Source organism: Falco rusticolus, chromosome 11, assembly GCF_015220075.1.
Source record: "Falco rusticolus isolate bFalRus1 chromosome 11, bFalRus1.pri, whole genome shotgun sequence".
NCBI lineage: Eukaryota > Metazoa > Chordata > Aves > Falconiformes > Falconidae > Falco > Falco rusticolus.
Genome location: NC_051197.1, coordinates 16,995,841 through 17,007,935, shown reverse-complemented (window position 1 = coordinate 17,007,935; position 12,095 = coordinate 16,995,841).

Sequence of the window (12,095 nt, the reverse complement as noted above, 5' to 3'; positions counted from 1 at the left end):
TTTGTTCTATGCTTTCAATGATGAACTCGCCCAGTAGAAAGTCTTAAAGAGATTTTAGCTGGGTAAGAACTGATAAAAAAAAAATAAGATGATGCCACTACTATTCTCCACCCCACTGTATTTAGAAGATTTCCTAGTCCATGGTAAAAACACTTCCTTGCTAAGGCACATAGTTGAATGTTATGCATTGTGTGTGTTGGGTTCTGGGTTTGATAAGATTTTGTGGTAATTTTTCACAAAAACTGATTCAGTAGGATCCAATGTAGGTAAGACAGCCCATGGCTGAACTGATACTAGTGTTCTTTTTGTAAATCAAATCAGAGCCACCTACAGTTACCGTTTCACCCCAATAACTGTATATTGCTTTATTTGCTATCTGTGTTAAATAATTAATTAGATCTTTTTCTGTAGAGTTTTCTAGGAATGGCTTAAGTGTGATTCCTGTAGCTCTGCTTTTGGGTCAGTTGTGTCATTTCTAGTTGAGGGCAGAGACCCAGCCAGCAGGATACACAATATAAAAGCACACAGCAATTGTTGATGGGCTAGCACACACAGAAGGAGTCAGGGTTTATGAGCTGTTAGGCTAAGGACTAGTATGCCATCCACCACTTGTAAGCTACATGGGGCATCTTGGCTGGCCAGGGAGGTATCTGTCGGGCGGGGAGAGTCGGGTGATGGGAAACTCATCCTGCTGTCACTGGTTTCCCCTCTTCCACCAGCTTTGTCCTCACTGGTGACTTCAAAATTGCATTTTAAAATGCAATCTAGAGATCACACCGCAGTTAAATCTGTGTTCCTCTTTTTCAGTGCAGTGTATGCTGCTGCATGTGTTTCTTAATGGGGCAGGACTTCAGAATTATGAAAAATTACATGGTTTGAGGGTGGCCAATTCCCTTTCTAGCCAGCATGTTTCCATATTCAATCATAATTTCAGAGCTTTAATTAGGTTAAACTATGAATGTAGAGTCCTGAAATTGGCAGACTTTGAGTAGCTGACCTGAGCTCCCTATCGTTGCAGTGCCGTATCTGTGGTAAAACGGACAGTAGCACACTGGTGCCTTGTTTCTTGCTGGTTTTGGGAAATAAATTATTTGAAGTAGATTGTATCTTCTCCTATGCTTTAAATTTGTTAATTTATGCAAACACAGAATTTAAAGTGTCTTAGGGCTACTTGGGGCCCTACCTGCTTTAATCCTGTCTGCTGAGCAGCTTATTATTAGTGGCTTAAGGCTGATCGAAGAACTTGATCTGTTTCTTACCTATGGCACAAAAACTGCTATAAATCCGATGGTAAGATGGAGTGTTTCCAGTAAGAGCACAAACTCAGTAACCTCTCTGGACGCCTGCCCCTGAAGGGCTGCCCTCACAGAAGGCACGCTGCGAGCGTTGAGCTCTGTATGGATGAGGACCCCGTTGAGTGTGAGAGGTTTCTAGCACAGTGTTTCTTCTGACTAGTCCCGTTATCTGTTTAACCGTGAATGAAATCAACACTTGGATTTTTGTGGAAAGTTGGAGGGACCCTTAACATACAGCTCAAAATGTCTTTGCTAGAATTGTGTCCAGCATCCCACCTCATAGAAGAGCCAGGTTAGGCTTTTTGTGACAGTCACTTTGATTTTCCTACAGGAAAAGTGACCCAGCTTCCTCTTCTGGCAAGCTGTTCACAGTGTGACACGTGTGCGCAGCCCCGGCCGTGCTGGGCAGCCTGCAGCTGGCCGGCACGCAGTGATCAGAGCAGGGCCCCAGGGAAGGGCTTGTGCGGGGCGTGGAGTCAGCGCACAGACTTCATACAGAAGTTTTTTTGCTTTTTCAACAACATGGCTCATTTTAAGGCTGCCATAGCTCAAGTGCGTTCCTTAAGGCTAGAGAAGCGAGAGCACCGTGCAGATGTCCACTGATGGGGGTTCAAGCAGTTAAAAACAGGAATTTATTGCAGTTACACAGGTCACCTTGGGTTCAGAATATTTTCTTGCATACCTATGGCTAAACAGTGCTCATACAGCAGCTGTCACCCAGGAAAGCTTACAAATGTTTGAAGGTGGAGTCTCTTCTATATGGCTGTCCATGTCTATGTGCACCCTTCACTCAGGGTTCTTGGTGTGATGCTTTTGTCTTGCAGCCTTTGGATACGGCTTTTACAGCTACCAACGGTCCAAAGAAATATTATCCTAGTGGTAAAGTGAATGATTCCCACTCAGAGAAATCTAGTGTCTTTAAAATACTGTGTTTATTGAGAATAAGAATGTATTTTCCAGGAAGTAACTGACTTAGGCCTTTTTTGTTTGAGTGTTTGACAGACCAGATCAAATACCTGATTAATGTATTATAATGCTTCTATGGCAGATTAATCTACTTTATTTAAAAGCAACGGGGAAGAAGATTTTTTTATATGTAGACTCTGCTGCAACCTTGTCTCCCCCTTATGGCAGAATAAACACGGCATTTCATTGCCTCTAAAACTGTACCTTCCAACCTATCAACAATGTAAATATTTCACGTGCCACTCTTCCTTTCAGTGGTACTGCTAAAAATTGAAACCAGGTCTTACTGGTTAAGCTTTGCATGCTTTTCATCCAATTCAATCTTTCAAAAAAAATATCTGTGATAACATCTAATTTCTAGAGCAGCTGTTACATATCCAACAACCATCTCCAGATCTCCCACCAACGTTTTGGGCAGGCCGAGCCCTTGTTCATTATCACCATGACCACAGTCCTATTCTTAGCAAAGGTTCTCCTTTGCAGAGCAGCAGCCTGCTCTGCTGTGGCAGCAGTCCACTTACTAATTTACAACTCCACCCACTAAATGCCACTGTGAATTATAAACTACCAAAGTAAACCATGTATTTGTAACAGCCTCAATTTTACCATCATGCCTGCTTATAAAAGTCAAAGACATTTTTGAAGTGCAAAAGTGCTAAGCTGGCATTTCAGGTTATTCTCAGGATATTGGCTGTTGCTCTACGGTAAGGTTTTCTCCTCCTCTCTCTGCTTGAGAAAATCAGTACATTAATATACTGCAGAACACAAACTGTTTTGTACCAACATTTCATTCTTTTCTAGAGGAAAAAATCTTAAAAAATCTGAAGAAAGAGCCAAAGCTGGGAGCTTTCAAGTCTGTGCAAATCTTTTGCCAGAGTGTAGGCAAACTTTCCTGAATCTGTCCTAGGCTTTATTTCCAATTTGTTTCTGAATTTCTTACCATGCCCCTGTGCTTTATAAGCCACCTAAAACACAGTAATGACATCAATATTTACATGCCCCTGTTTAGGTGTTTTTTTTGGAACTGGGCTGTGCTGTAACAGAGATGACGTTTGAAGCAAAGTGGAATTTGCTGCAGCAAGCTTCACCAACAGCCTGGTAGCCACTGAGGTACTTCGCTCGGAGCACGCAGGGAATGCCTTTGTGACAGTCAGTGATTCAGAAGCAAACCTTTTCCTACAGATTACTTTGTAGAGGCAGACAATATACCTCGTGGGTTGCCATATTTGATGATAATTTGATAATTGGTATAATTATGTATTGTAAAACATAAAACCCACCTCATGTCTGCAGTACCCTACCAAAGCTGTGAAGTATAGTGAGTCATAAATAGCACGGCTTTGGGTTTTTTTAAAGTGATAATGTTGTGTAGTTGTTTAAAACAAGTAAGTACCAGAAGCATGACACACAGGTTTTAAACAGTCTGTTTCTCTCCTACCTTTAGTGCTCATTGTCTGCCCACAGACTACTTTAATTTTGCAAAGCAGTAAAATGACAAATAGTGTCACAATAAAATTTCAGAGCTAGCTGAGCTATGGTAAAGGATCAGATCTTTGTTTATGATACTCCTGAAAACCATTAAACTACTGGGAAAGCTCACTTGGAGCCTAGGTTGAGAATTGTTACAGGCAGACAAAGTGGTCTAGCATTGATGCATTTTCTTTTCTGCAGTAGCTTCTGGCCTCCATCTTTTTATGAAATGTCAGAGGTTGAGTATGGTTTTGGAAAACAAGGACGGTGGCTCTGGAAGAGTTTCATCAGGATCAGAAGATCTTGGAATTAGTGGAAGAGAGCATCTCTGTAGGTGGCAGCCAGCTGTTGATAGGAACAATCAAGACAGAGGAGAGTGCCTTTAAATAACATAAAACTAGATGCGTTTATTTCTCTGGAATTAAGTGTAAGCTGAATGATTGGATTTACCTTGTAAGAATTTTAACTCTCTATATTTAAAAATCCAGTTTCTTTCCATTTCAAATAAATTTCCTACTTTCATTAAGTTTTCTTTTACCAAGATTATCATTTAGGAGAGATTTCACTTGGATATTCCTGAAGAGATATAATCCTATAGTGTCTCTATAGAGAAAAACAGAGTTCAAGTTCTATAAATGGAGAGTTCAAATATTGTTCTGACATTTACTGATGACATTCCAACCCTTAGTAATTTGATGCAGTTACACTCAAGCACTGGCATATTTTTTGAAGCATGTGTGATGCAGAAATAGACATTTAAATACTTCTTTGCATGCTTGTATCTCATGGGAGATGTCCCCAGACAGCAGCATTCAGAGGAGGTAGCCTTGCTGATTCCTCTTTCTGTGCGCGCAGATAATTATGGAGGGGAGATGCAGTTATCTTCTAATGACACGTTTCTAGTAGACCCATCACCCCAAGATCTGAAAGAAAAACAAGCTCCCCAGAACAAAATAAATCCCAGTAACAGAAACAAAAACTCCATGCTGTTGTTTTGCGGAATACATCCTTTGAATCCTGCTAGGTACTGCTGGTTGATAGCATTCTTGGCATGGTTCCACTCCCAAACTTAGCGTGCTTAAGCAATACTCACATCTGCTGGGGGTACTGGGAACAGTGGTATCAGCTGCAGTTCCTGTTTTTAATAAAACACTGCTTGCTAGGGTTCAGCTATTCTGGCTTTAGTTACCAAGCTAGTGTCTGGAAACAAGATGACTTTATGATTTTTATACAATAAGCCTTGTTTCTTTCTAGCAGCCTAGTAATTTCTCAGTTCTTGGCATCACATCTGGCTTTGAATGGTAAATATAAAGAATTCCACTTCTCTTCTGTCTTCTTGCTATATTTAATGAACTAAAATTCTGTGTTAAGAGAGGAACTTTGTTCCATCCAGCCGATTCTGCCCCCTTTAGAGCACTTTTCGGTATCCCATAATGGAAAAACAGTGGCTGCTGTGAAGGTGTCTTTTATGAAGGTACTTCATTTGAACAGACAAAGTATGAAAACATCAGGTGCCCAAGCACTCAGTTTTTCATAAGTCCTCTAAGCATCCCTCCTCATTGTGCCTTTTGGAAAACTCATATTACTTGATCTAACCACTCCCCACAATTTCCAGAGGACACCTGGATGATTTGGTTGTCCTTTCTCTGATTGAAGTGACTTCCTTCAAACTTCTTTTTTTCCAGGCAGGAACAAACACATTTTTAAAATAATTTTCCAAAACCTATTTTGGAAGTCAGATCAGACTTACATTAGAAATACCTTTGCACACATCAGAGTCTAATGCCTGAGTTTTCTGTTCGCTGCAGCTGCCACAGTCCAAGGGAAGATGTAATTTAGCCCCAAGACTTGTTATGCATTTCCATTTTGTCTTTGCTTTACATCTTGCTGTTTACATTAGCTGTGGAAGTTTCAGAAACTCCAGGTTATGTACTTCCCAGGGATTATATGACTCTACAGTGAAGACTTTGTTTTGAATACCCCTTTCATTTCCCTCACAAATGGCCTGTTTCAGTGACAGCTGTAATTTGGCTAATCAAGTACTGGAAACAAGACAATCATGCCAAAAAGACCTCAGTGTGAGCTCACTAATTATTCTTTGGTGCTAATTTTTTCCGTTTGCCTCCAGCACAATTAGCAACTGCCCTCCCCAGTATATTCTCTACAAATCTCCTTACTTATTCAGGTCCATCCTAAATTTGCTGGGTTTTCCTTTCTTGGTGAAAACTCATGTTTCAAAATCTTACAATTAGTCTCACAGTATCTTTTACTTAAATAGAGGAAAAGTGTACTTTACTGTAACTATTACCTCCTGGGTAAATACTGGTTTATAGTAGTGAACGCCATACTTCATTTTGCATGTTGGACTTCACTTCCCAAAGTATGGAGATGCATCTAAGAACTGTATACATAGATGAGTTGTTTAAAGGTATGTCCAAGGTTGCCAGGTTTGATTCCAGGTTTTGGTGATTTAGTATCTGCTTTGGACTGGGATGATATAATTTGAGTGCTTCCAACAGATCATAGTGAAGATGCATATAGACTTGCAAAGTTGTGTGAAAGAGCATATGGATTACAGAAATCCTTCCAAGGTGAATGCCCAAGCAGTTTATTTTGGATGGATGGCGAGATGTGGGATGGATGGTTTTAGGTACAATGTCTGACTGTGCTGTCAAGTTCTTCCGAGAATGAGATTATTTCTTTTATGATAGATGAGGCCTCAGTAGGGCATGTGAGCTGTGATCAGACTTCCTGAATTATCTTGCCATTGTATGTATTTGATTAGCCATTCAGAAGCTTAAGTTCTTGAATCTAAAAATCTGGAATTAATTATCCTTGCTTAACGTTTATCACACTGGAAGGGATTAATCATCCTTTGAACTAGATTGTTTCCATACCAATACATTACTGGAGATTAACTTAGATTTATCAAAATTTTATTAAGTTAAAATTCGTAGGCCATTAATAAAGGCTTTCTGGGTCAGTCCCAGTCTCAGATATTTCCTTCAAAGCAGTAAACTGCTCTCAGTAAACTGCTCTGTATATTCTGCTTCTGCAATGGCCGGCGCTGGTGTCCTGCTTGCTCATGGAGGGTGCTCCTGGCCGCTGCTGGCAGGGAGCATGTTCCCAGGGCTCAGAGATGAAGGCACACATGGTAGCGGTTCACAGTCCCATACTTGTATGAGAAGTGCGTGGACATGTAACTTATTTCAGGCATGCACACAAACATAAAAAAAAAAAAAAAAAGGGTTTTGGGAGCAAAGTGAGAGTGTGAATGTTTGTGGTTGCAGCTTTTGTGCCTTCATGTCAAAATACACTCCTTTTGTCTGGCATACCCGCTATTCCTAGCTAAATGAAATAATGCTCTCATACAGAAATGTCCTGGAATGTTTGGGTTTATTCCTCTACCTCCCCTCCCTTCCTCCTTCAAAAATAACGTTTGCGCACAGTTTCGTGGGAAAAGAAACACAAATTTGTGAACTTCAGTGTCTTTACTTCAAGGTTGTACACAACTTTTCCCACACATCCTCAGACAAGCTATTGTTCTTAGTTAAGAAGAATCAAAGACAAAAAGTTAAGTTTTAATTCACACAATTTGTTACATTAAATGAAGCAACTCCCACTCCTATGCTCAGTCTAATTCATTCTTTGACATTCTAATAGTACCTGTTAGTTAATGGCCAGGGTTTTGTTAAAACTCCATGGGAGTTTTGCCAGTGACATCAAGATGGCCAGGACTTTGTCATATATTTTTCTACCCACCGTACGTGAAGTAAAAGTCTGTACTTGGTTTCTGGAGCTGGGATTTTTGTTTTGTTCAGAACTATAGAGAATTGTGGACTGATTGAACCTGGCTATAAACAACTGCAGCACGTTTTTAGTCAGTGATCCTGTTCCAGATCCTTAGTTTGCCCACTTGAAAATAACTGTATTAAGTGCTCACAGAGCCCATAGGACAAAAATAACTTCCATGTGTTAAGCCACTTAAAGCTGTCAAATGTGAGAAATTATATTACCCACCATAATTCAATGCTTGAATTTAGTAATTTTGGTGACATACTGCACCACAAATCATGTTTCTTGAATATGACCCTAATGATGTAAAATTCATAGGGTAAGGCACCTGGTAACCATCTGACAGTGTCAAGGCATTTGATATTAATTTTAAAGCTCTTACCGTTCCACTGTGTAAAACTTAGTATTACCATCTTCATATTTAATGTGCGTATGCACTGGCAAATACAAAATTTATATTTGGACTGCACACCTGTCTGTGGGTGACCATATTTTTGAAATTAGTAACAACAGACTTAGTGTTCATGTGAAGGTCTCTCAGAAGAACATATTGCTGACAGCTGTTTTATTCGCTAGGTACTAAAACATTAAAAGAAGCTATATTTAGATTCTTTAAATAAATAATCAGGGGGATTTTAGTTCTTAACATAACCTTAAACTCTGTGAAACTGAATGAAAAATTGGGGTTGACTCTCTGGAGCATGTGCTCATGAAAAAGGATGTTGAATAGGTTTTCCATTATATTGACCTCATTGGATTAAACCCTTCTTAATGAGTTTTTTTATATATTGATCTTATAAAAGAAAGGAGGTAATGATTGAAATTGGTAAAATTAGATGAAAATTCTACTCACACATTGAACAGCAAAACTTTATGTAAGGCACCCAGAAAATCCCAGACTTAAGGCCAACACCCTGGGAGAAATTACCCTTTTGTTATTCTGCTTTATTCTCCCTGAGTGCTCACTACATCAGGCTTTGCTCATTTGCCTTTTTTGCTTTGAGATAATCTGTGCTTCACCTGTTGGACGAGGAAACTCTTGCAAAGCTGTGCTGCAGGGAACAGGCTCTGATACCAGCAAAACTGCACTTAGTGCATCTTTCAGTGTTAGCAGCTCGGGCATGTGCCATGTCCTGTGCCTTTCCCAGCAGGGCATCCCAGTGGGCTGTAGTAACTGGAAAACACAGGACTAAATATGGGAAAACATGAGAAAAAAGAAGAAAATCCTGCAGAGGACCAAATGCCTGCTTGTCAGACTGCTGATGTCGGTCCAGTAAGAGCACTGGTGAGAGGCATGAATAGGGATCTTCTGGGTGAGCTCCCTTTCACGCTCGTGACCCTGTCCTGCCCCACCTGAGAGACCCTGTGAACCCCCGGCACAGCCAGCTGTGCTGAGCAAAAAAAGCCAACTCTTTCCTTGAGAATCAAGAAGAGCTGGAACCACCTGAGCGACCCTTTGCTCGTGGCACTGGATATCCTGTCCCTTGCATCATCGGCAGCGCCTGGGAAGGGTTTTTCCCAAGGGAGGACAGTTTGCTTGAATGTGAAAGGCTTCTTCTCCTTCCTCACAATTTCAAATAGATTTTCCAAGCTGGAGAGTTTGTGAACTGGAAAAAAATGTGGATGTTTCTCTCTGCTGTTTTTCCAGCGACAACGAGTTCATTGCGATCAGTAAGGCCAGGAATCAGTCCTCAAAAATAAATACAAAGCACCTGGCTGAACCTAGAACCTTGGTTTCTTCTTTCCTAGCCCCAAACCACTCCAAATTTTGAGGAATTTTTACGTTCTCCAAACACAGGCATATGATAGGAGCTGAGCAGGTGTGCAAGTGCACGCACACAAGATCCAATTTACGCCTTGGAAAATGTTGGTGTAACTTTTTTTAAAAAAACCCAATTTGTCAGTCAATACAACCTTGTGAATAGTTTCTATGACCTTTGCAGCTGTGTGCTCGTGCCAGTAGCTCTCGTTATAATGTACCTCCAGTCATCCAAAGCCAGAAGTACAGAAGACCAGGAATGAAACTAAATCCCTGTGGCTGCTTGTTTGTTACTTTCATGCCTAAATGTCTTGTTTGTCATGGATTTGCTCTGTAAAGCTACTATGGCTTTCCAGACAGCGCTGCAGTCTGCCTCTTGCACAGCTGTTGCTCTTACAGAAATATTCATGGGGCAGAATCGTTTCAGAGGTGTTCACAGCACCTGTTCACAGCAGGAATCATGAAAACAACCAACTTTGCCACAGAGGTATGGCAGCGAAATCTCCCCAAAGGGGAGTTGGTTGAATCAGATTCAGGAAAGCATTTATGATGTCTTTGGTCTGCATACTTTTCATTTTTCTGCACAATATAAGGGTTAATTGTTGTGGTACTTAGTGATGACTTATGCAGGAATATTCTTGGTAGTATTGTTTTAGTACTAGCACTGGAAATGGGAGAGGAAATGAAATGAAGCACGGTATTACTTCTGTCCTTGATTTGCATGAACTCTCAAATCAGGTTGATTCTGTTCAAATTTCTAAACCAGAGTTGGTCTCCTATGGGTATTACGATTAAACTTCCTAGGCTGCTCTATCACAGTATCTGATGAAATTAATTATAGTCCCATATTATTAATAATTTGTGATAATAGTGGTACCAAAAATGACCATAACAACTCTTAGCTGTAAAAAGATTGGCAGCTGTAGCATCCATGGAAAGATCTTGGGGCAAATGGAAGAAAGCTTGATTGTTCTCCATTCCGTGTTACACAATATATCAATACGTTTTCTATGGTAAGTTAAAACTAATTCAGGCTAGATGTGATTTATGTCATAGTCATTTATACTAGATGTTGATTTAAAAAAAAATCTTTGCTTAACATCAACAAGTGGTTCCTGTAGACTTCCTTTAACCATCATATGCAATTATATATATTTTCAGATATACATATTCAGAGCTCATTCACATTTCCCAAAATAAAACAGAGTGCATTGATGTGAAAAAATTCCTCCCAAGATGTCCAAAGAATACAACTATATCAAGCAGTTCCCAAAGAAGGTGTAGGCTCTCCATTTATGATTAGTATTCAAAGCAAGTGCTCACATACGTGCTGTATTTTTGAGAGCTTTTACACATTTCCTGTTACAAACCTTGCAGCTACTTTCAGCAACACCCAGTTTTTGAAGATATATGTGAGCAATGAAGAATATATTTTTCCACCAAATTCATTGGAAATGAAATATAGTCTAGACCAATTCCCTATTATTTACTCCTTTCTCTCAGACCTCAGGGTCTGAGCCGTGTGACAGCGGGACACCAGCCATGGTGTTCCTGCATTCGGAGTGAGCAGCTCCCTCGCACCAGGATCTGTACCAGCACTTTGGTTTGTTCGTGAATCCCCAGCTCCTCTCCACAGGCAGCTTTTGCAGAGGTGTTTGACTGGAAACACAGGCAAGAATGGGCTTTTGCTGCTACACCCAGCCAGTGTAGAGCTACATACCGGTCCTTTGGCAATCAGCTGGGGACAGCTGCGTGTCAGATGACACCTGCGTCTTTTTAAATGTCCCCAATGTCTTGCTGCTTATTTTGTTTCTAGCATTCCATAGTAAAATGCTGATTCTTATTCCCACAGGTATGGGGAGTGTAATAGTAGTAATGATGCTCCTAGGGAAGCCTACACATTTTTGTGACTATATACCATTACCATACTTGCTATTTTTATTCATGGATTGGACTCTTGCAGGAGTGATCATTACCAATAACTGTATCTGACTGAATCATAGACACTTAATCCAGTGATGATAACCAATTTCTGTCTAGTGTTAGCTTTGAACCTCCGTCAGTCTATAAAACATAGTGAAGCAATTGTGATCTCATTCTGGTGGGGAAAAACTCCAGATCAAAAGAAACTCTTTTATGTTTCCTTCATTTTATTATTCACAATTTTAATTCTATAGGCTGTGGCCCACCAGATGAAGATGCTTAATTAACAGTTAGTGAGCTGTGTTGATTTCAGTGAAATCATTAAAGGACTTACTTCAAGGATGCTGGATGGATTCTGTTTACTGCTAAATTAACACCCTTGGTCTACTTTGAAGTGAGGATCCTTAAAAAATAAGTGTGGAGTTAAGAACAGGCTGTGATAAAGCTCAGAGGAATGACAGTGAAGTGTGCTGCTGCTCTGTGCTTTAAGCCTCACCTCGCTGACTCCGTTTTGCTGGAGTGAAGGTGCTCCCTCCCTCTGCTGCCCACCTGTGCAGTGATAGTTGAAACTATCACATTCATCTGATTGTATTCCACTGACCTGCGTAATAAAAAGACTTTGGTCAATAAACAAATACTAACCTCCCAGGGCGCGAATGACGCTGGCACAGCCTGGGCTCCCGGCCGCAGCACCGACAGGGCAGCGGAGACCCTCTGGGTCACTCGCATGGGATGGTGGGCAGCACGGCTGCGAGATGTTGCCGGCCGAGCAGCTGCCCGACGGGGAGGCAGGCGGCGTGAGGGGCAGCCCCTCGAGCAGGGCCATGTCCCAGGAACCAGCATAGGGAGAGGGGAGGTGACAGCAGAGCCCCAGGGGGAGGCTACTC